Raw genomic sequence first — 20,539 nt, 5'->3', positions numbered from 1 at the left:
GGACTGCAGCAAACAAAAAGGTGATTACCAATAATGGAATGAATGTAATTATAGCATACACAAACCAGACAGTCCAACAGGGGGCATGGGTTGAAGTGGGCATATATGGAGGCCTCCATGATTGTGCTTTGCCAATGTATCATTGGAAACACCAATGCACTGTACAAGTGGTGCATATCATGTGCGACTGTGTGGCCAATCATACGGGCTGGCATCTAATGGAATAGAATGTAGGTATGAATATTGAGGTAACTGGAGGCTGCAGGTGGTGTGTTTGTGCTATGGTGCACATGCATGGTTGGGAGACGAGCAAAAAAACACGTAGCTGGCTTGACACCTTGTGGTACTTTCAGCCTATGGCTATTTGCAACCTTGACATGGCAACAGTGTTTTGCTTTCAGAAAACACAGGATCAAGCCCCCTTTTCCTGCCCATCTGCTCTGACCCAAATGGCTTCCAACCTTTCTGGTTTATATCCCGAATCACACCTTTCTGGTCTGTGTTCTGAATCTGAACTATATCCTACTGTCATCCCCTTTATTTTCATACCAGGTTGCAAGATTTCCCCACCTGGAAATCTATATGCATTTTTGTACACATTTTTCTAACTGAGAGATTAGATTGAGAGAAACATCCAAAAGACTAATTAGATTACCTGTCCTGTCAGCCTGTATAAGACTTAGGTTGGCTTTTGCTGTTTGCTGAGTCAACCTCCTCTTACAGGTGTACTTGTAGAGACTTTCAGTCCCCTGAGCTAACTTGAAGGTAATCAAAATCCTATTTTCATCTGCCCTTTTTGTATTAGAGCATCTGTTGTGGCTGCATTTTACCTTGTCTGGACTTTACTTAACTGACCTTGCCTACTTTGAGGAGACATTACCTGCCGTAGACTGACTTTGTCAGATACCACTGGCTTTTTCTGCATGCCTCAAGTAATAGGCGGAATAGAACAATCCTTTCCTCAAATGCATGAAAGGTGAGGTAGCATCACAGGGAACTCTCTGGTCCATGGAATCACTTCATGAAACTTTATCCTTGATATATCTGTATTGGTTGATTGATTCAGGGTTGACCTACTCTTTGAAAAAGGATCCAAAGTAGGTCCAGGATGCAGCAAAAGGAAGCACCCTTTGGAACTCCCTTCCATGGGAGGCTAGGCTGGTTCCATCCCTGCTTTCCTTTTCCTGACAGGCAAAACTTTCTATGTTTAAGCAGACTTTTAATGTTTAAACAGGGGAGCTTCTTATTGAGATGTTTTTTTTAAAAAGTTTATGTCTTTTAAATGATTTTATACTATTTAATGTGGATATTTAATTATATCCCACCTCTCTACAAAATGCAATCGAGGATTTGATTTTTAAATTTATTCTCTTTGGGAGCTGCCTTGGGTCCCAACCTGGGAGAAATGCAGTGTACAAATGAAATGAATTTATAAACAATCAATCAAATAAATTTTCTGTATAAACTCACCAGGTTTTCAAGTTCAGACCCTTTATATTTATAGATAATGTGCATTTTATTTTCTATGGGCATTTATTGGTTATTTATTTCCTGGCTTCTTGCCAATTTGTTTTACTCCTTTAAACATAACAATCCACACTTTGGTGTATCATTTCATCTTTTATTTTGCCATTTAAACCAATATAGTTTTTTCTTGGAATCAGAGTTAGGATAATTTGCTGCTTATATTCATGGCACTAAGTCTAAATTTAGTAGTAGCCAGAATTTGAGTTGTCACCTTTTTCCTGCCAAAGCTTCTGTACCAAAAAGGTTTACAGAATAAGCAGGCACAAGAACACTGTGTATTTTCTCAGGTTCAAAAAACAGCTATCGGAAATAGTATACGTTTGTTAAATTTTCCTGTTATGAAGCTGTAAAAGGCCTAAAATCTGTCATGAGAAGGATGTAATAACTCTAGCTAAAAATATCAGCATTAGAATTTCCAGAAAAGACTTATTAAATTCCCAGTGTTAACTTGGTAAAGAGTTATCCTATGCCTCCCTATCTTTTTCACATCTTAATTCCAGATGTGTGGAACTAAATGAGAAAAAGATGCACAATTCTTGTTTCTAGTATCTAGAGCTGGCCCATAGGACATAAAATAGGTTCCTTATCTTATCTCTGCTCAAATTAAACTCTGTAGTTTTATTTTTCTGGCTGCAAAAATAAGTTCAGGATTTATTTATTTTTAAATCAACCAAATTTTGACTGATGTGCTCAGCCCTCTTACTATGTAATCCAAAAAGATTTCAGTGGCAGTCAAAATGATTTACTTCCACCCATACAATACATTAAAAAGCATAACCAATGAAATTAACGTATTGAAGTACAACAGTAGGTTATCTTTACTTAAAGAGTTGTATTTAGGAGGAAAGAACCAGAAGTAAACCAAATAGGTCATTATGTAGCATAATCACATCATAAATTGAATATAATCTGTGTTTTTATAAGGCAGATTTGGGGTCTCTTCTACAGTATCCATCTTATTTAGTAAAGTTTATGGTTTTATTACTTCCTAAGGTAAAAAGGGATACATTTTTAATCCTATGGTAAAAATGATACATTGAAAAGACTCTGAGATGAATAGATTTTCATTAGAATATACTTCTAAGGGTGATTAGGGATCTCCAAGGAAATTTCCTCAGAGGCTCAGAACACTAACTCTTGATCACATGTATGCAAATAAACTTCAAGGAAGGAGTCTTTGCTCTCCTTTAAATAATTCACCTTCTGCTGGAAAGAATAATGGAAGCTCGGAAGGAAGTGCATAAAATTAGATGTAGAGTTTGCTACCATATTTCAGCCACTGAGTGCAAGCAATTCATCTATACTGTGCAGTGTACAGAAGTAGTTGCAGAGAAATCTAGTAAGGATGGTAGATTTCACTGGCAAGGAGACAAGTTGCCTCATAAAACCTAGCCACCCTTAAGGACAAGGACAGGATAAAGGAGGGGCAAGAGAAGCTTCCAGGAGAAAATGGTGCTGCCTAATTTATGGGTAGTAGAAATTCTTCAAGACCTTGCTTCATTTCTCTTAAAAGATTGGGGTTGTCAATTGTAAATAAAACAGCATTGCTAAAAAGTCATACTTTAGTTCCTTCACAGGAAGGTTTTTTCCCCCCTGTGGGAGGTCCATCTTAAAATTTATATTTTCACTGTTAAATAAACTTATATTTAACCTACAAATATTTAATCTAGGTTAAATATTTATTTTCATCACAGTTTTTATTTATCTCAAGGCCTGTAAAAAATTGTTGTGAAATAAAGCCTAAAGGAAAATGTCCAGATGTGACAACGTGGCAAATGGTCACGTACTGCTTGTTAACCAGAGAATTGGTTGCAGTTAGAGCTCATGTCAGCAGTTGAAAGTACAAGGTCATTGTGTGCCAGAGAGCACATAGTGCTAATGTAAATATCCAGTGTCATTCTGGAAGGAGAACAATAATTCAGGTGGCACAAGAAATGATGACAGCAAGAGGCTGGGCAAAGTGGACACATGGCAAAAGTGTATATAAAGTCCAGATCTCTACTGTACAGTGTGGGTTTGTGTCAGTGGTGGATGTGATATAGCTATTGTTAGTGTGTTCTTTTCTAATCAGCAACTCTAAGAAATAAAGTGCCCCTTCGGAGATAAACCAGACTTCAGTTTGCTTTCATCTACAGCTGGATTCCTAGCAAGCTCCAAGGCTGCCAGTTGTTTCATCCTAATGCAGGCTTCCGGAGATACTTTGCGTGCTGAATTCTGCTACAACAAAAGTACAGGTTGGGACTTCCTAGAAAAGAATTTTCAATCCACATTGGTTTCATAATGCTATAGACAATTGGCCCATCACAGATCTCTTCTGTGTCTTTGTTTACTATTGGCTCTAAGGTCCTGCATGGGCATGCCTTCTTTTTTAAAAAAAAATACAGTATTCCAAAAAAAGTCATGTTCTAGTATAAAGGCCCTGTGGTTCCCCTTTTAATTGAAACTGGAGAACCACACATCCTTTTAAAAAAATGCAGGTTGTTGCCAAGAATCCTGGGTGGTGGTGGTGGGCAACAACCTCTAAGAAGGAGTGGAATGTTTCTGTTTGAGTTAGGAATTGACTCTGTATGTTCCATGAAAAGGAGAACATCATGTAAACATTAAAATAAAAACTGAGAACTTTATCAACAGGTAGAGCAACCAGCAGGAATATTCCCTCTGCCAGCTTTACCCCTTAGATAGGTAAAACAAATAAAAGTGAAGTCTAATGTTTTTGAACAGACAACTTGGTATTCAAAGTTATAAAGGAAATCTTTTCAAGATATAATGAATGAAATTGAAGACAAACTATAACCTGTGTTCACTTTTAGGAGATGTACTACTCCTTGCCACCATCACCCATGGTTTTGCAATGAAAACAAATAGAAATGTGAACAGGTTTCTATTTGTTTTCATTACAGAAATCACCTATTTGAGGTTTTGGTTGTTTTTTTGTGTGTGTGAATCAGAGACATTTTACATGTTCTCACACATTTTGACCACTTCTGTTTTTCTGTTTAATTGTGTTTGCCTCTTTCTTTTTCACTGTGAAAGCCAGCTTTCCTGATTGTGTCTATAACCTCTGCGCACATGTTTTCAGACCTATTTTTCCCTCCAGTGTATTCTATCTACCAAGTTTCAGACAGACCGGAAGAAAAATTCCCATTCTATAGGAAGTGAGTTTGGCACATTGTTATAACCAAATTATCTAGCATGGTAAAGGAGGGATTACTGAACAGATCTAGATACCATATTAAAACAGCAAAGTGTGAACAAACATAGATTGGTGAACAGACCTTGGCAGCAGATTTTGGTAGGGCAAGGGAGAATCCATGTGAGCAGAACAGGTCACAAGATTCCAAGAACATGGTGGAATATATATATATATAGACACACACACACACACACACACACACACACACACATATACAGAGGGAGGCTCTTTCTCAGACAGATCATAATTATACATAGAAGAGGCTGTGTATTCAAATCCCACCCAAGGCAGCTGAGTGACAGTATTTCAGATGGGATATACAGCCAGTGTGGCATAGTAGTTTGAGCATTGCATTGTGACTCTGGAGATCTGAGTTCAAATCCCTGTTTGGCCATGAAACTCACTGAGTGACCTTTGGCAAGTCACATGCTCTCAATCTCAGAGGCAGGCAATGGCAAATCTCCTCTGAATAAATCTCGCCAAGAAAACCCACTGATAGCCTTAGTGTCACCATAAATCTCAAACTACTTGAAAGGACACAACAACAACAACAGAGTGCAGAGAAAGAGAAAGAGGCTTTGGAGAGAAAGGAACCAATATATCTCATAGATGTCAAACTGGATAGGCAGATGAAATAATGCAATGGCAGAGGATTAATCAGTTCTTTCCCCACCAAATGAGGACTTTGGGGATACATGATACGAATATTAGCTTTCTTTGGTTTTGGCATTTCTACATTATTGACTAGTTAACAGTCTGGTAGAACAGCAGATCATAACAAAACCAAGAACATAACAAAACTAACTCTCTACTCCACCCCTCCACCCTTGTGTGTGCCCTGCAAAGTGGTACTGGAGAGCTGACAGAGAGGTACAGGCTGAAAGCAGATTTGAGGTGCATCTACACTGTAGAAATAATGCCGTTTGACAGCATATTTAGTCCTGTAGCTCCATCCTATGTAATCCTGAGATTTGAAGTTCTTGTTACCTAATTTTAGTGCTAGATTAACTGTTTTGCCTATATCCTATGGGATCCTGGTGTTTGTAGTTTTACTCCTGGTAAAACTGCAACCCAAGTGCACTTACCATGTTTGTCACTAGTTCAGAACATATGATCATCTCAGTTTATCTTCTCTGAACAATATCTTTTTTGACTGCAAAATGCCTTCAAAACAGGGAAGTAATGACTCAGTGTATTAAATTTCATGTCGTTGAGGCAAATCTGCAGTTGATCAATCACCCTTCTGTTATAGTGTACATTTTTGCCTGTAGCCAGAGGAAATAGAAACTAATAGGTATTTTCTTTAAGTTTCATTGGATGTTAAAACACTGGTGCAGTTCAATCCTCTTACGCATTAACTTGGAAGTCAACCAGATTTAGAGCAATAGCAATAGCAAGGGCATTGCTATACCACTTATCAGTGCAGTTAAACACTCTCTAAGCAGTTTATAATGTAATCTGATGGCATAGGTTTTAAAGTGCTATTATATGTATGCATATTAGGAAGGCCCACTGTGTTCACTCCTCATGTTGACCTGTACTCCTATAGAGCTGCTGTTTTTTCCCATAGGACTAGGGCTGTGATACCTGCTGCTGTGGAACCTTTAAGCAGCGGATTCTAAACAGCTGATCTTCATTTCCCAATCTTTCACCCTCCTGGTTAGGAAGCGGTCAGATTCAACCCTCCCTTCTCTCCCCTCTGCTGACTTAATGGATGCAAACCACTTTTGCACTTTGAAATCAGTTTGCACCAACAGAAGCTGAACACAAAGGATGAAAGTGGGAGGAGAAGAAAGAAAGTGGGACATTTTAAAAGCAGATGAAATAATGGAATGGCAGAGGGTTAATCAGTACCTTTCCTGCCAAATAAGGACTGTTCAAGGGTATATGATATAAACATTAGCTTTCTTTGGTTTTGGCATTTCTAGATAATTGACTGGTTATCAGTCTGGTAGAATACCAAAGCATAACAAAACCAAGAGGAAATTGCTTCTTTTCTATTGTACCCTGCCCCCTCCTGTCCTTGTGTGAGGTCAACAAATTGGTACTGAAAGGTTCACAGAGAGGTACAGGTTGAAAGCAAATTTAAGGTGCATCTACACTATAGAAATAATGCCGTTTGACAGTTCTTTAAGTGCAGTAGCTCCATCCTATGGAATCTTGGGATTTGCAGTTTTACAAGGTCTTTAGCCTTCTCTGCCAAAGAGTGCCAGTGCCTCACAAACCTACAAATCCCAAGATTCTGTAGGATTCTGTAGGATGCAGCCATGGCAGTTAAAGAGGTATCAAACTACAGTTTTTCTACAATGTAGATGCACCCTTAGGCGATAATTTCTTATTTGTACTCTTTAGCCTTGAAATTTCAAGTTGTTTTAAAAATGTGTAAATGTCCCAGTGGATGGGAAAACCCTTAAGTCACATGGACTACTGACATCTAGAAGGTAGACACATGGTCCACGTGCTCTATGACACTGAATGAAATGTCTCCTTACTGTTTTCAGATCCAGTTGGGATCAGGAAAATGGAATGAAAGAAAATGGTTAATTTTACACCAACTACTAGAAGCTATATCTGAATATGTCTTTGTAGAAACATATTTGCCATATGAGCATTGATCTCATCTGAAACATTCCTGATAATGAAGAGCCTTTTGTATATCCCAATATTCTGTATAATTATCTAGACAAGGAGCAATTCAGAGAGAATTCAGTGGGACTTATTCCCAATTAACTGTGGGCTTCTGTTTGCTTCTCTTTCCTATTCACTCATTACAGTATTTGCAGCAGAACTGGATGAAGAAATTCCAAACTTCAAAGAGACTTCTCACTGATACCTTTGTCCATCTGCCTACCTGCATCAAAGAAGAACAGAAATAAGAATTCAGTTCAAGATAAATAGATTTTATTAAAATAATCAAACATTTCAGTGAGGTAAAATGTGAATGTGAAATGCATTTCCTTACAGTTGCAGAAGTTGACAATACACATTAAGTTTAATCTACTTTTTTTGTGTCAGAGCCAGTATGGCATAGTGGTTTGAGCACTGGACTACAACTCTGGAGATAGGGTTCAATTCCAAGCTCAGCCATGGAAACTCACTGGATGACCTTAGGTGAGTCACTCACTCTCAGCTACAGAAAACCCTGTGATTTACCTTAAGGTAACCATAAATAGGACATGACGTGAAGGAATGCAACAACAACAACTTATTTGTATATGCCAGGAGAGTGGTAGCTGGTGACCTTCATGTCAGATGAATCTGCTCCAGGTTTTGGAGTATTAAAGGAGGTATCCAAGATGATAAACTGGTATGAATGATATAGTTTAGCACTGTTGATAATCCCTTTCAGTCTGAGCTAAATCCTGGAATCACCACTCCCATGACATGGGAAAGGAAAAATGAAAGGAACAAAAGGAAAGGTATGAAAGAATGGATATACAGTAGGAGGAAAGAAGTCAAGAAAGGGATAAGTGATAAAGAGGTAGAGATATGAAGAGAGAGGTAGTTAGTTAAATGAGGGGGGGTTGGAAGTGGAATTAAATTCGTAAGGGGGCTAGAGGTAGGCAAAGAGAGTATAAATAGGTTTAGAAGGTTAGAGGGGGAATGAAGAAGGAGTAAGGAGGAGAGGATAAGAATGTAGAAGGAGAGAAGGAGAAGGTTTCAAGGGAGAGGGAGAGATGGGTATAGAGTTGGATGAAGAATATGTGTGATGTACAAATGTGTTGTGTTTAAATTGAATTGCTGAATTGTTATTGAATTAATTGAATTAACTGATTGTTTGCTTGGGATTTTTTTTTTAAAAAAAAGACATGGTAGTCACTGCTCACCACCACATCAAACACTGGTGGCTTCCAGAGATCTGCTAGACAGTTTTCCCACTTAAGACCTTCCATAACCTGCACTAGTTCAAGGATGAGGAGAAATTAAACCAAATTGAGCCAAGAATGGCCAGAGGGCCAACTCTGAATGTAGTTTTATCACACTTAGAAGGGCATGGGGAGACTGCACTTTCTTGTATTACTAAACTGCAGTAAACCTGAAAAATTAGCTATATTGTCCACTGATACTTAATGAACATACAATAGACAAATAGTACTAAATTGCTGGTATCTTTCTTTAAACTATGTATTGTGGATGACTTTTAGTTATCTTTTAGTTAGATGGGCTTTTAGTTTCCTGTTCCATGGAAAATCCATGGTATGGATGATATGGACTGAAGCATGGAGTTGGCCAGGATCACAAGGGCCATACAGACCACCTGCCTGCCATGCAGGAATACGCAATCAAAGCACTCCTGACATATGGCCATCTAGCCTATGTTTTAAAATCTCCAAAAACAAGACTCCACCACTCTCCAAGACAGCACATTCCACTGTCCAACAGATCTTACCATCAGAAAGTTCTTCCTAATGTTTAGGTGGAATATCTTTTCTTGTAACATTAATGCATGGCAGGGGTTGGACTGGATGGCCCTTGTGGTCTCTTCCAACTCTATGATTCTAATCCATTGCTCTGTGTCTAGTCTCGGGGCAACAGAAAATAAGTTTGCTATATCCTCAATATGACATCCCTTCAAATATTAAAACATGACTATCATGTCACCTCTTAAACTTCTCTTTCCCAGGCTGAACATACCTAGCTTCATACATTGCATGGCTTCCAGACCTCTTACCATTTTGGTCACCCTCCTCAGGACATTTTCAAGCTTCTCAACATCCTGCTTGAAATATGGTGCCCAGAACTGGACACATTGTTCCATTAGAGGTCTGACCAAAGCAAAATACAGTGGTACCTCGGGTTACGAAATTAATTCGTTCCGCCGCCGCTTTCGTAACCCGAAAAGCCTTCGCAAGCCGAAAACCCATAGGCGCTAATGGGGAAAAGCCACGATTTCGTGTGAAATAGCGCCGAAAAGCACCAAATTTTTTTTCGTAACCCGAAAAAACGTTCGTAAGCCGGAACAGTTTTTTTGAATGGATTTTTTTCGTAACCCGGAAATTTCATAACCCGCGCATTTCGTATCCCGAGGTACCACTGTAAAGTGGCAATAATAATGCCCTTGTTGGGGACACTGTACTCTTGTTGATGCAGTCCAGAATTGCATTGGCTCCTGCATCACACTGGCTGCTGCATTACACTGTTGACTCATGTTCAGCTTCTTGTCTATTGAGACTCCTAGATCCCTTTCACATGTACTGTTGTCAAGCCAGGTGTCCCCAATCCTATATCTGTATATTTCATCCCCCCCCCCCAAGTGTAGTGTCTTACATTTCTCCCTGTTCAAATTTATTTTGACCCGGCTCTAGTAAGGTCATTTTGAATTCTGATCCTATCCTCTTGGATATTATATACCAGTCCTAATTTGGTGTGATCTGCAAATTTGATAAGCATGCCCTCTGTTTCATGATCCGGCACATTGCTAAAGATGTTGAATAGCACTAAGCTCAGGACAGAACCCTATGGCACACTGCTAGTCACTTCTATCCGGAAAGAAAAGGAGCCCTTTCAGTTTGATTGTTCAACCAATTGCAAGTCCATCTCACAGTAGAATTTAGCTTGTTTGCAAGACTATCATGGGATACCTTATCAAAAACCTTACTGAAACTGCTTGAAGAAGTGGTCACAGCCCTTTTGCCAATACTTTCTGTGATTGGATACAACTGCTAAGATTCAAGGCTATTCTTTTGCCCTGGAATAATTTTGGAGCCTTCATGTTCTACATACAGAATAGCTGCTTCTGTCCATGGAAGGAGTCTTATCGACTGTAGGAAGTCAGCACACTAGTGGCGTTCCCATACCGGGTAACACTGAGGTGGAACTTCCAGGGGAGGAACTTTTTTTTGGGGGGGGGGACTTCCAGTTGGGTTTCAGAGGTGGGGCTTCCAGGAACAGTGCATGGTCCTTCTCCTCAAGCCAGCCCTGATGAGGAAAAGGACAGGACAGTGCTTGGGGGACAGAGTGCACTCTGGGGAATGAAGCAGTGCATGCATGCACACGGGAACAGAGAAGTGCATACAGGTGATGGAGAGGCACGCAGAGGATGGAGTGGCATGTGTGGGGAATGGAGAGGCACATGCAGAGGACAGAGCATGGGGGTGGTGCCGGGGGGGGGCTAACTGGGTGTCACCCTCCTGGGGTGTCACTCAGAGTGGTCCCCCCTCAGTGATGCTACTGTAGCACAAGTTGGTTTTCATGAATAGTTGTGCTCTAGTCTTCTACAGCTGTATTATATGCCACCAACCCCATTCTTTCTAAAGGCCCCAATACCATTTGGAGATGCGAGAGCTTTAAGGAAGAGGAAGAATTGTTCCCTGCTTCTTTTCTCCATGGGGACATCCTCTAAACAGAAATTCACTGGAAGAATGAGCCCTACAGTACATTATTTGGATCAAAGCCAAAGTATCATCTATTCAGGAGAAATAGACTAGGATTCTCCATTCTAGTCCAAATTCTTTTATGCAAGGACTCATTTGGTATAGATGGGCAAAAAGGCATGTAGCGGTGCCGATACTAGGGTTCGGGAGTGTGCATTAACTGCAGTCTCCCAAACCCTGCAGTGTATCAGCAGTGGCATCATGGCAGTGTCCCACCCACATGGATGCTGCCATTTTGATGTAAGGGATATTCAGCATATACACGTCACTGTGCGTCCCTCATGTCATGAGTGTGCCAATAGCGACTCATGATGTGCCAGCACCATCGCAAAAAGAACCCGGGTTTTCTGGGTTCTTTGGGGGGCAGAGGAATGCCAGGCAGTTTGGCTACTGCGTCATCCCTTTGCAGCCAAACAGGCCGCCGCTGCCACCCTGCCTTTTCCCAGAGGTATGTACCAGGCCTCAGAAAACCTTTTATTAATTATGCTTGCAGCCCAGTTCCATCTGTGTTTACTTTTGATTAAATCCCACTATATTCAGTGATGCTTTCATTTAGTAAATATGTATAAGGTTATATCCTGAATTGTTACACTGTGTTGTCTGTAGTAGCCTTGTGGGCAAGGGCATCATATATATGTAATATACATCATTACTATTCTTAAAAGCATCAGAATCAGCCAGTATGCATGTGTATCATCATTTGATAAAAATGTTTTGTGTAGCACATTTTAGGCTGGTATTTTGAATGTGCAATTCAAACATTTTTAAACGACTAGTTGGTGAAATAAAAGATATTTATTCCTTGGTTCTGTGCACCCAATGCTATATCCAATTAATTTTATAGTGTATCCCTATGCAATGTTCTAAAAATATCATCTTTGTGAGGTCATCTATTGTGGATGAAGAATATCAAGGTCTGTCCTTGTACCACTTAAATATGTAAGTATTAAATGAGGTGTTTTTTTTTTTAAAAAAAAGATAGTAATACTTCCTTTATTTAGATCACAGAGTTTCTAAATATAAGCAAATAATTGGTATGATTAATCATTAATAGGTTAGTAACAAAATACAGGATCAGCATAATCCTCTTGGACATTGACAAGTGCATGCTGCCATCTTAAATAATGACACAAAAAGACTGCAAATCTACCTAGCATAGATTTACCCTAGCAAATGCATTTGTGTTACTGTATATATTTTGTTGTACATCTCCCTATTATCAATAACAGCCTTTATGCCTTGCAAAGGGCAGCAGAAGCAGGAAAAGAATAATTGCCATTCTGCATGGAGCCGCTTTATTGATGAGGTGGACAGAAGTAATATTTTTAGCCTGCTGGCTGTCCATCTGTAAGCAGTTTCCTGGAGCTGCCACTTCTCCTTTCTCAGGAAGCTGTTACGGCTTTGTTGACCCCCCCCCCCTCCCCAAAATAATGAGATCCATCTATCAAATGGCAAGCAAACAATAAACTCTCTACCTTCCAATTAATTTGTTTTTCACCTCTGTTTACCAATATGCATGCAGTTAACTATCCATCATATTATAAGCATTTAAAGAAGTCCATTTTTCAAAGGTGGAATCCATTAACCCTTTTGCTAGCAAATATATCTGAATGCCCTCGAGCTAAAGAGGGACTTTGGCAAAATCAGTCATTTTAGAGAGGCAGCAACCTAACTATATAAATTGCCTGATAAAGCATGCTGAAACGGTTCCATTCAAATCCATAGGGGAAGCTAGGTCTTTATTTTCAGTGTGTGTTATTATTATTATTTACGCAGAATAAAATGCAATATGTGCAGGAAAATAAAAGTCCAACTTTCTTTTTCTTGTCCTGCACAATTCCACACTTGGATAATACTCCTCACGGTAGGGATATGAACATCTAGCAGCAGGAACGTGCATATCTTCAGATCAAACTTGTAAAAGGCAGTTAACTTCTCAGCTGCAGAAGTCTTTTGTCACAGACTCTGGAGAGTCCTTTGACTTTTGCTGGTATCTCTTTAGGAACTCAATAGACTTCTTGTGCCTACAGTTAGTTCTTGGAGTGTGGTATGCTAACCACTTTTACAACACTGAAAAAGTCAGCCTCATGTTTCAGGCAACTGGGGCAAGTATTTGGATGTATCCTCAGGGTAAATGCATGATCTATATGTAAATCCTAAGGTTCTGTATGCCAACACATGAAGACATAGACTAAATGTCAGGTAAATAGCAGCTGCTATATCTCCACAGCTTTACAAATATATAGATAGAAGTATAGAAATCTCTTTAATATAATACAATAACATAATATAATCTATAACATAATATAATTATAAATATTTGCCCAACACAAAGGATTTTTAATTAAAAAATGAATTCATAATTAATAGATTTTGGGGGGGCAGAGAGGAGATGGATCGCCAAGAAACCAGCAAACAGAGGCACAGTGAAAGTAGTCTGTTCACCATATTAGCCAAGATTGAAATAATTACTTGGTTTCATCCATAGTTTAACATGGAATTTTCTGTCACTACATCAGTAGCAAACAATGGTACAATCCAAATACTGCCTCATGTTTTCATAGAATCATAGAGTTGGAAGAGACCACAAGGGCCATCCAGTCCAACCCCCTGCCATGCAGGAAATCCAAATCAAAGCATCCCCGACAAATGGCCATCCAGCCTCCGTTTGAAGACCTCCAAGGAGGGAGACTCCACTACACTCCGAGGGAGTTTGTTCCACTGTCGAACAGCCCTTACTGTCAGGAAGTTCCTCCTTAATGTTGAGGTGGAATCTCTTTTCCTGCAGCTTGCATCCATTGCTCCGGGTCCTAGTCTCTGGAGCAGCAGAAAACAAGCTTTCTCCCTCCTCAATATGACATCCCTTCAAATATTTAAACAGAGCTATCATATCACCTCTTAACCTTCTTTTCTCCAGGCTAAACATCCCCAGCTCCCTAAGGTGTTCCTCATAGGGCAAGGTTTCCAGACCCTTCACCATTTTAGTCGCCCTCCTTTGGACACACTCCAGTTTCCTCAATGTCCTTTTTGAATTGTGGCGCCCAGAACTGGACACAATATTCCAGGTGGGGCCTGACCAAAGCAGAATATAGTGGCGCTATTACTTCCCTTGATCTAGACACTATACTTCTATTGATGCAGCCTAAAATCGCATTGGCCTTGTTAGCTGCCGCATCGCACTGTTGACTCATGTTCAACTTGTGGTCTACTTGGACTCCTAGATCCCTTTCACATGTTGTCTCCTTAAGCCATGTGTCCCCCATCCTATATCTGTGCATTTCATTTTTTCGCCCTAAGTGCAGTACCTTACATTTCTCCCCGTTGAAGTTCATTTTGTTAGCTGTGGCCCAGCTTTCTAGTCTATTCAGGTCATTTTGAATTTTGATCCTGTCCTCTGGAGTATTAGCTATTCCTCCTAATTTGGTGTTATCTGCAAATTTGATAAGTATTCCCCCATTTTTTTCCTCCAAGTCATTGATAAAGATGTTGAACAGTACTGGGCCCAGGACAGAGCCCTGTGGAACACCACTGGTTACTTCTCTCCAGGATGAAAAGGTGCCATTGTTGAGCACCCTTTGGGTTCGTCTGGTCAACCAATTACAAATCCATGTAACAGTTGCCTTGTCTAGCCCACATTTTACAAGCTTGTTTGCAAGAATGTCATGGGGAACTTTGTCAAAGGCCTTACTGAAATCAAGATATACTATATCCACAGCATTCCCTTCATCTACCAAGCTAGTAATTTTATCAAAGAAAGAGATCAGATTTGTCTGGCATGATTTGTTTCTCTGAAACCCATGTTGACTTTTTGTGATTATGGAATTGCTTTCTAGATGTTCACAGACTCTCTGTTTAATGATCTGCTCTAGAATCTTTCCTGGTACAGTGGTACCCCGGGATACGAATTGATCGCGTTACGAAATTTCCGGGTTACGAAAAAGTTAGATTGGAAAAAACTGTTCCTGGTTACGATGTTTTTTTCGGGTTACGAAATTTTTTCGGCGCGAAATTCAAACGCAAAGCGCGGCTAGCGGCTTTCCAGCGCCAACGGAAAGCCTTTTCGGGTTGCGAAATTACTCGGGTTACGAACGGAGCGGCGGAACGAATTAATTTCGTAACCCGAGGGAGCACTGTATAGATGTCAGACTAACTGGCCGATAATTTTTTGGATCCTCTTTCTTCCCCTTTTTGAAGATGGGGACAACGTTTGCCCTCCTCTAGTCTGCTGGGACTTCTCCTGTTCTCCAGGAATTTTCAAAGATTATTGCCAATGGCTCCGATATTACATTTGCCAGTTCTTTTAATACCCTTGGATGTAGTTCATCTGGTCCTGGCGACTTAAATTCATTTAGATTAACAAGGAATTCCTGTACTATCTCTTTACTTATTTTGTGCTGACATGCCCCTATCCTGTCCTCTGCTCCATTATCCTCAGGTTGAGCATCCTTTGCCTTTTCTGAGAAGACTGAGGCAAAGAAAGTGTTGAGTAATTCTGCCTTTTCTCTGTCTTCTGTTAGCATTTTGCCATCTTCTCCACGCAGTGGTCCTACCATTTCCTTCTTCTTCCTTTTGCTGCGGACATATCCATAAAAGCTCTTTTTGTTGTTCTTAACCTCTCTAGCAAGCCTGAGTTCATTCTGTGCTTTAGCTTTTCTGACCTTATCTCTACACTTGCTAGCTATTTGTTTGAATTCCTCTTTGGTGATGTCCCCATTTTTCCATTTCTTATACATGTTCTGTTTAAAATTTAGCTGAGCTGAAAGTTCCTTAGTATAAGTTCTAAGAAACCAAGCTGCTGTGGTCTTCCACAGTTTTAAATTTATTGAGAGATTGTTTGCCAGAGATTCTGCTATGGGTAAAGCCACTGATGTCCCAGATGTCATGTGTGTGAGAGGGGTGGGGGGTGGGGAAGTGGTAGCAGATGGAAAGCCCTGAAACAGGTTGTTCCATGGATGTATCAGAGCTGGCTTTGGATCTGCTGGATCTAAAATGTCTCTATTCCCCAGCTAGACATGTGATTAGGGCTCTTCAACTAAGCCAGCCTATACCTGTAATTGGGAATTCTCTTTCATTGTGAACAGGAGAGAAACCATTAAATTTTTTAGCTCTACTGGAGCAGAAAACATCCTACCGTCTGTCCTGGCTGGAACAAGACAGCAGGGTTGTAAATGAGCTGGTGGATCTGTCTTGTCATTCTTCCTTTGCTCCATTTAAAATTGTTGTCTCTCCTGTAGCTTCTGTCATTTTTTTTTTTTAAATTGAGGTGAGGGAGAAAATGTTACATGAGACTGGAATGGATAAACAGCTGCTACTAAAGTTTATTTGTGTATTTCTTTCCAACCTGGTCAATGAAGAAAAACAAAACAAACAAATATATTCTGCAAGGATTTTTTGGGAAGATTTATTTTAATTAAAAATTTATTACACAAAGTTTTGCAAGTTTTTGATCCATTTAACATTATAGCTCAGGCACAAAAATTCTTTCTCTCAGAACTTTCACTCTATTTACAGCAGGGGAACAACTTTGTAATTTATCACGTATTCCATAGGGTGTTAGGAATGGAAATAAATTGGAAAATATTTTTTAAAATGGTCACCCCACCCCCGAGTTTCTTACATCTTGGGAAATCACGATGTGGAGCATCCTAAAGGTGCAAGAATCTTCACAGTTTGGGACATACTCTGTTGTTGTCTGTGTGGAGAATGGCATTTTCTGTACATAATTCAATGGCATCTCCTATGCAGGAAACAACATTTCTGCACAGAAAAAAGGTTTTGGTGCATAAACATTTCTATGCATAAAATGGCATTTTCTGCACAGTTTTCAACAACCCTCTCACAGTGAGGCAAAGAAATGGTAAATGATTCATTTTTGCATGTAAGAATGAAATCTTTGAAGATTTACATTTGTAGTGAGTGTACCTGTCCTGCCAGAGACAGACACATATTGGGATGCATAAGCTTGATGTGCTCAGCTTAGTTCTTTCATAAAAACCAGAAGATCTTCCTTATATTTATTTATTAATGCATTTTCATTACACCTTACCATCAACATTAATTTTCAAGGTGATTTTAAAACACCATTGAAATAACTAAAAACTAGAACATCATTAATGTCTTTACAATACATAACCATTTTACATATTGCATAAATTATAATTCATGTACAGGTAAGCACTGGGGAAGAACCAGTCTTGGCCTTTGTTAATCAACTTCATGTTTATCATTGTCTAGCCTGTTTATAGCTCTGTATGTACCGAAAATATCATATTCAGTTGCTGATCTATGTTTGCAGTGGTTAAGTATGTGTGAAGACAATTATGTCTCTGTATTTTGATAGAGAAACACTTGCAGACAAAAGTCAGGGAGATCAGTTCAGTAGAAGCTAGTTAATTGATTAGGCAGATGTTTACATTGGGAAGATATCCAGATCCATCTTTTCTAAAAATGGATGTGTCCAGTATTGTCTTCACCAGTTTCCTTGTTATTGTACCACTGCAACTGAAACCAATAGCGTCAATGATTAAGGCCTGAATCTTCTTGTCAGGACCAACTAGAATAGCCTATTTAACTAACTGTTGAACAGTGAACCAACATTTATGCAAATCCCATTGATTCAATGTATCTGCTCTAGTCAGGACTGCCAATAGGATTCAAGTCTACAGAAATGTTCATTATATTCAACAGTGTAAAATTTCTATCTTTATGAATATAGTGCTGTGGTATATATAGTAATATGAGACTCTACGAGGGTAGGAAAAGTACAGCCAGTGGGTTGCGTGCTACCCCTGAACCCCACTTTTGTGCCCCCAACCCCCTGGGAACACCCAAAGCCCTCCCCCAGGGGTGATTAAAATAGTGCAAATTTCCAGGAATACCCAAACCAAACCACATATAACATGGCGATTAGCCCTTACTCACTCCCCACAGTCCCACCCAAAATGACAACTGAAAGAGAAAAGAGATTACTTGTGGTGTGGCCAGACATGTTCGTACAACTCTAGTGAGCAAAGGGGAAGGGGGAGGAAATTGACTGCCACTTTCAATTAAGTTACCCACTCCTGGCATAAACGGTATTTACTTAATTTGCTCACTAACCCCTTAGTATCAAGGAAGTGAAGGGTCTATTCATATCTAGTTATTTGCTAAGGGAAACATATCCTCATTATATCCTTCCTTGGCTTATCCTCTTTTTTTCAGTACAGAAGGTATCCTAGCTAAATTAGAAATTAAAAAGTGATGGATTCCATGTACCAATTTATTGTGCTTTTAGTATTATGTGTATTAAATTATGTTAAATAGGAAATCTGTTATTGCTGGTACAAAGTATACATGTGTGCAAATGGGAAGCAGCTTCCCACTGAAGTGTATGTAATGAAAGAGTAACTGTTATAGCCATTCCTTACTTTAAAAAGTTTGATGTTTTAATTTGTGCAGAAATGTTTCAAAGAAAATGATGAAATATGTTTTTCACAAAAAAAAAATCAGCTGGAATCTGACAGATCCATTGATATAGATGTAGCATCTGTATATGAATGTAACAAATTTATTCCACACAAACTGCTACTTGAAGTAGATTCATTCACATATATCATAAAGGTCAAAAGTTCATTGATTCCCTCTGCCCTCTCTCCCATTAGTAGTTGTCCATCATGGAGAAAACTGCAGATAAGAAAGCTTCCTGGAAAAAACAGGAATCCTAAAGGTGACTCCTAAATAAATTCATTTTATTAACCCTCCTACTGTTAGACAAGGCTAGTAGTTGGAGTCCTGGATCAGCTCCCAAAATGTAGCTCTCTGCACAGACCTGCATGTGTTGCCCAGTTGGAGGGCCAGCTCTGTACTATGGCAGATTAGCATTTCTTGGGGCTAAAGCCAGCCTTTTTCAGGCATGAGGAAGGGAAAGGTTCTGGGCAACCCTCCCATTTTTGTCCTAGCCAGTGTGACTGAGAATGGAGTCTCAAAGGCAGCAAACCACAAATCTTTACTCACTTGACAGCAAGGGTGTCAACAAATGTCGTCCAGGAAGGAGGAGGAGAAAGACCTATGGCTTCCCTACTCCCTAGACACATTTCTGTCTCAAAGGCATCACAATACAAGAAACCTGTCTGTGTTTCCGTCTCTACATACAGTTCCATCAGTAGTATGGGTTTGATGACCACTGAAAACTCTGAAACATTTGTTCCAATTGCACTGCTATAATCCAGCTTTTCTGATGGCTATTTCATACCTTCCGCCAGCCAGTGTGTTGAAAGAATATTGGATACAACATCCTAACTTTTGTCATTTTGGCTTCCTTGGAGATTTTGGACTTGATCTGCGCTAGGACCCATTTGTTTGTCTTTTTGGCTGTCCGTGGAATCCTCAACACTCTTCTCCATCACCACATCTCAAATGAATTGATTTTCTTCCTATCTTGTTTCTTAATTGTCCAGCTCTCACATCCATACATGGTAATAGAGAATATAATGGCTTCTATTATTCTAACTTTTGTGCTCAGTTGTATATCTTTGCATTTTAGGATCTTTTCTAGTTCTTTCATAGCCAGCCTTCCCATTCTTAATCTTCTTCTGATTTCCTGGCCTACGGACCCTGGTCCTGCCAATGTTTGATCTCAGGTATGAGAATTACTTTACTATTTCTATTTTCTTGTTATCTAGGTTGAAATAGTTATCTAGATTTTTGGTGGTCATGAATTTTGTTTTGTGTTCAACAATAAGTCTCCCTTTGCACTTTCTTCCCTGATCTTTTTCAGTAGTTGTTCCAGGTCTGTGAGATTTTCTGCTAATACTATGATGTCATCTGCATATCTTAGATTGTTAATATTCATTCCTCCTGTTTTCACTCCTCCTTCGTCTGCTTTTTGTATAATATGTTCTGCATATAAGTTGAACAGGTAGGGTGATAGATGCATCCTTGTCTGACCCCTTTGACAATTGGCAACCATTCTGTTTCTCCGTGTTCTGTTCTGACAGTAGCCTTTTGTCCTGAGTACAGATTCTTCAACAGAACTATCCATGTCTTTAAGGGTGTTCCACAGCCTTTCATGATTTGTGCAGTCAAAGGCTTTGCTACAATCTGTAAAGCACATGCTGATTTTCTTTTGAAATTCCTTGGTGTACTCCATTAGCCATCACATATTTGCAGTGTGGTCCCTAGTGTCTGTTCCTTTCCTGAATCCTGCTCTGAGATTTCTCGCTCCATGTATAGTTGGAGTCTATATTACAGAATTTTGAATATAATTTTGTTTGCATGGAAGATTAGTGCCATGGTCCTATAGTTGTCCTATTAGTGCTATGGTCATATATTTTCTCTATACTGTTCAAATATCAATGCATTGGGGGGAGAATACCAGTTAAGGGACTGAAAAACTAGTTCTAAGTGGTAAGCTGTTGAAATAGTTTATGACTAAAACAGTTTGTTTTTCTATTTTTGTCTGCATATC

At 39.5% G+C, this 20,539-nt stretch overlaps 1 protein-coding gene and 1 long non-coding RNA gene across 3 annotated transcripts in view; both read left to right on the top strand.

Moving 5' to 3' along the window:
* Positions 1 to 20,539, top strand: part of NKAIN2 (sodium/potassium transporting ATPase interacting 2) — a 718,671-nt gene that overhangs the window by 153,472 nt on the left and 544,660 nt on the right. The gene's annotated exons all lie outside the window — the stretch shown is intronic.
* On the top strand, positions 3,522 to 8,495 carry LOC121937257. The gene is made up of 2 exons (XR_006105095.1): positions 3,522 to 3,761; positions 7,495 to 8,495. It is a non-coding gene; the product is annotated as an uncharacterized LOC121937257 (long non-coding RNA).

This window comes from Sceloporus undulatus, chromosome 1 (assembly GCF_019175285.1).
Source record: "Sceloporus undulatus isolate JIND9_A2432 ecotype Alabama chromosome 1, SceUnd_v1.1, whole genome shotgun sequence".
In the NCBI taxonomy this organism is placed as follows: domain Eukaryota; kingdom Metazoa; phylum Chordata; class Lepidosauria; order Squamata; family Phrynosomatidae; genus Sceloporus; species Sceloporus undulatus.
Note: the sequence above shows the minus strand (reverse complement) of the source record. Positions and strands in the feature narration are given on the sequence as shown.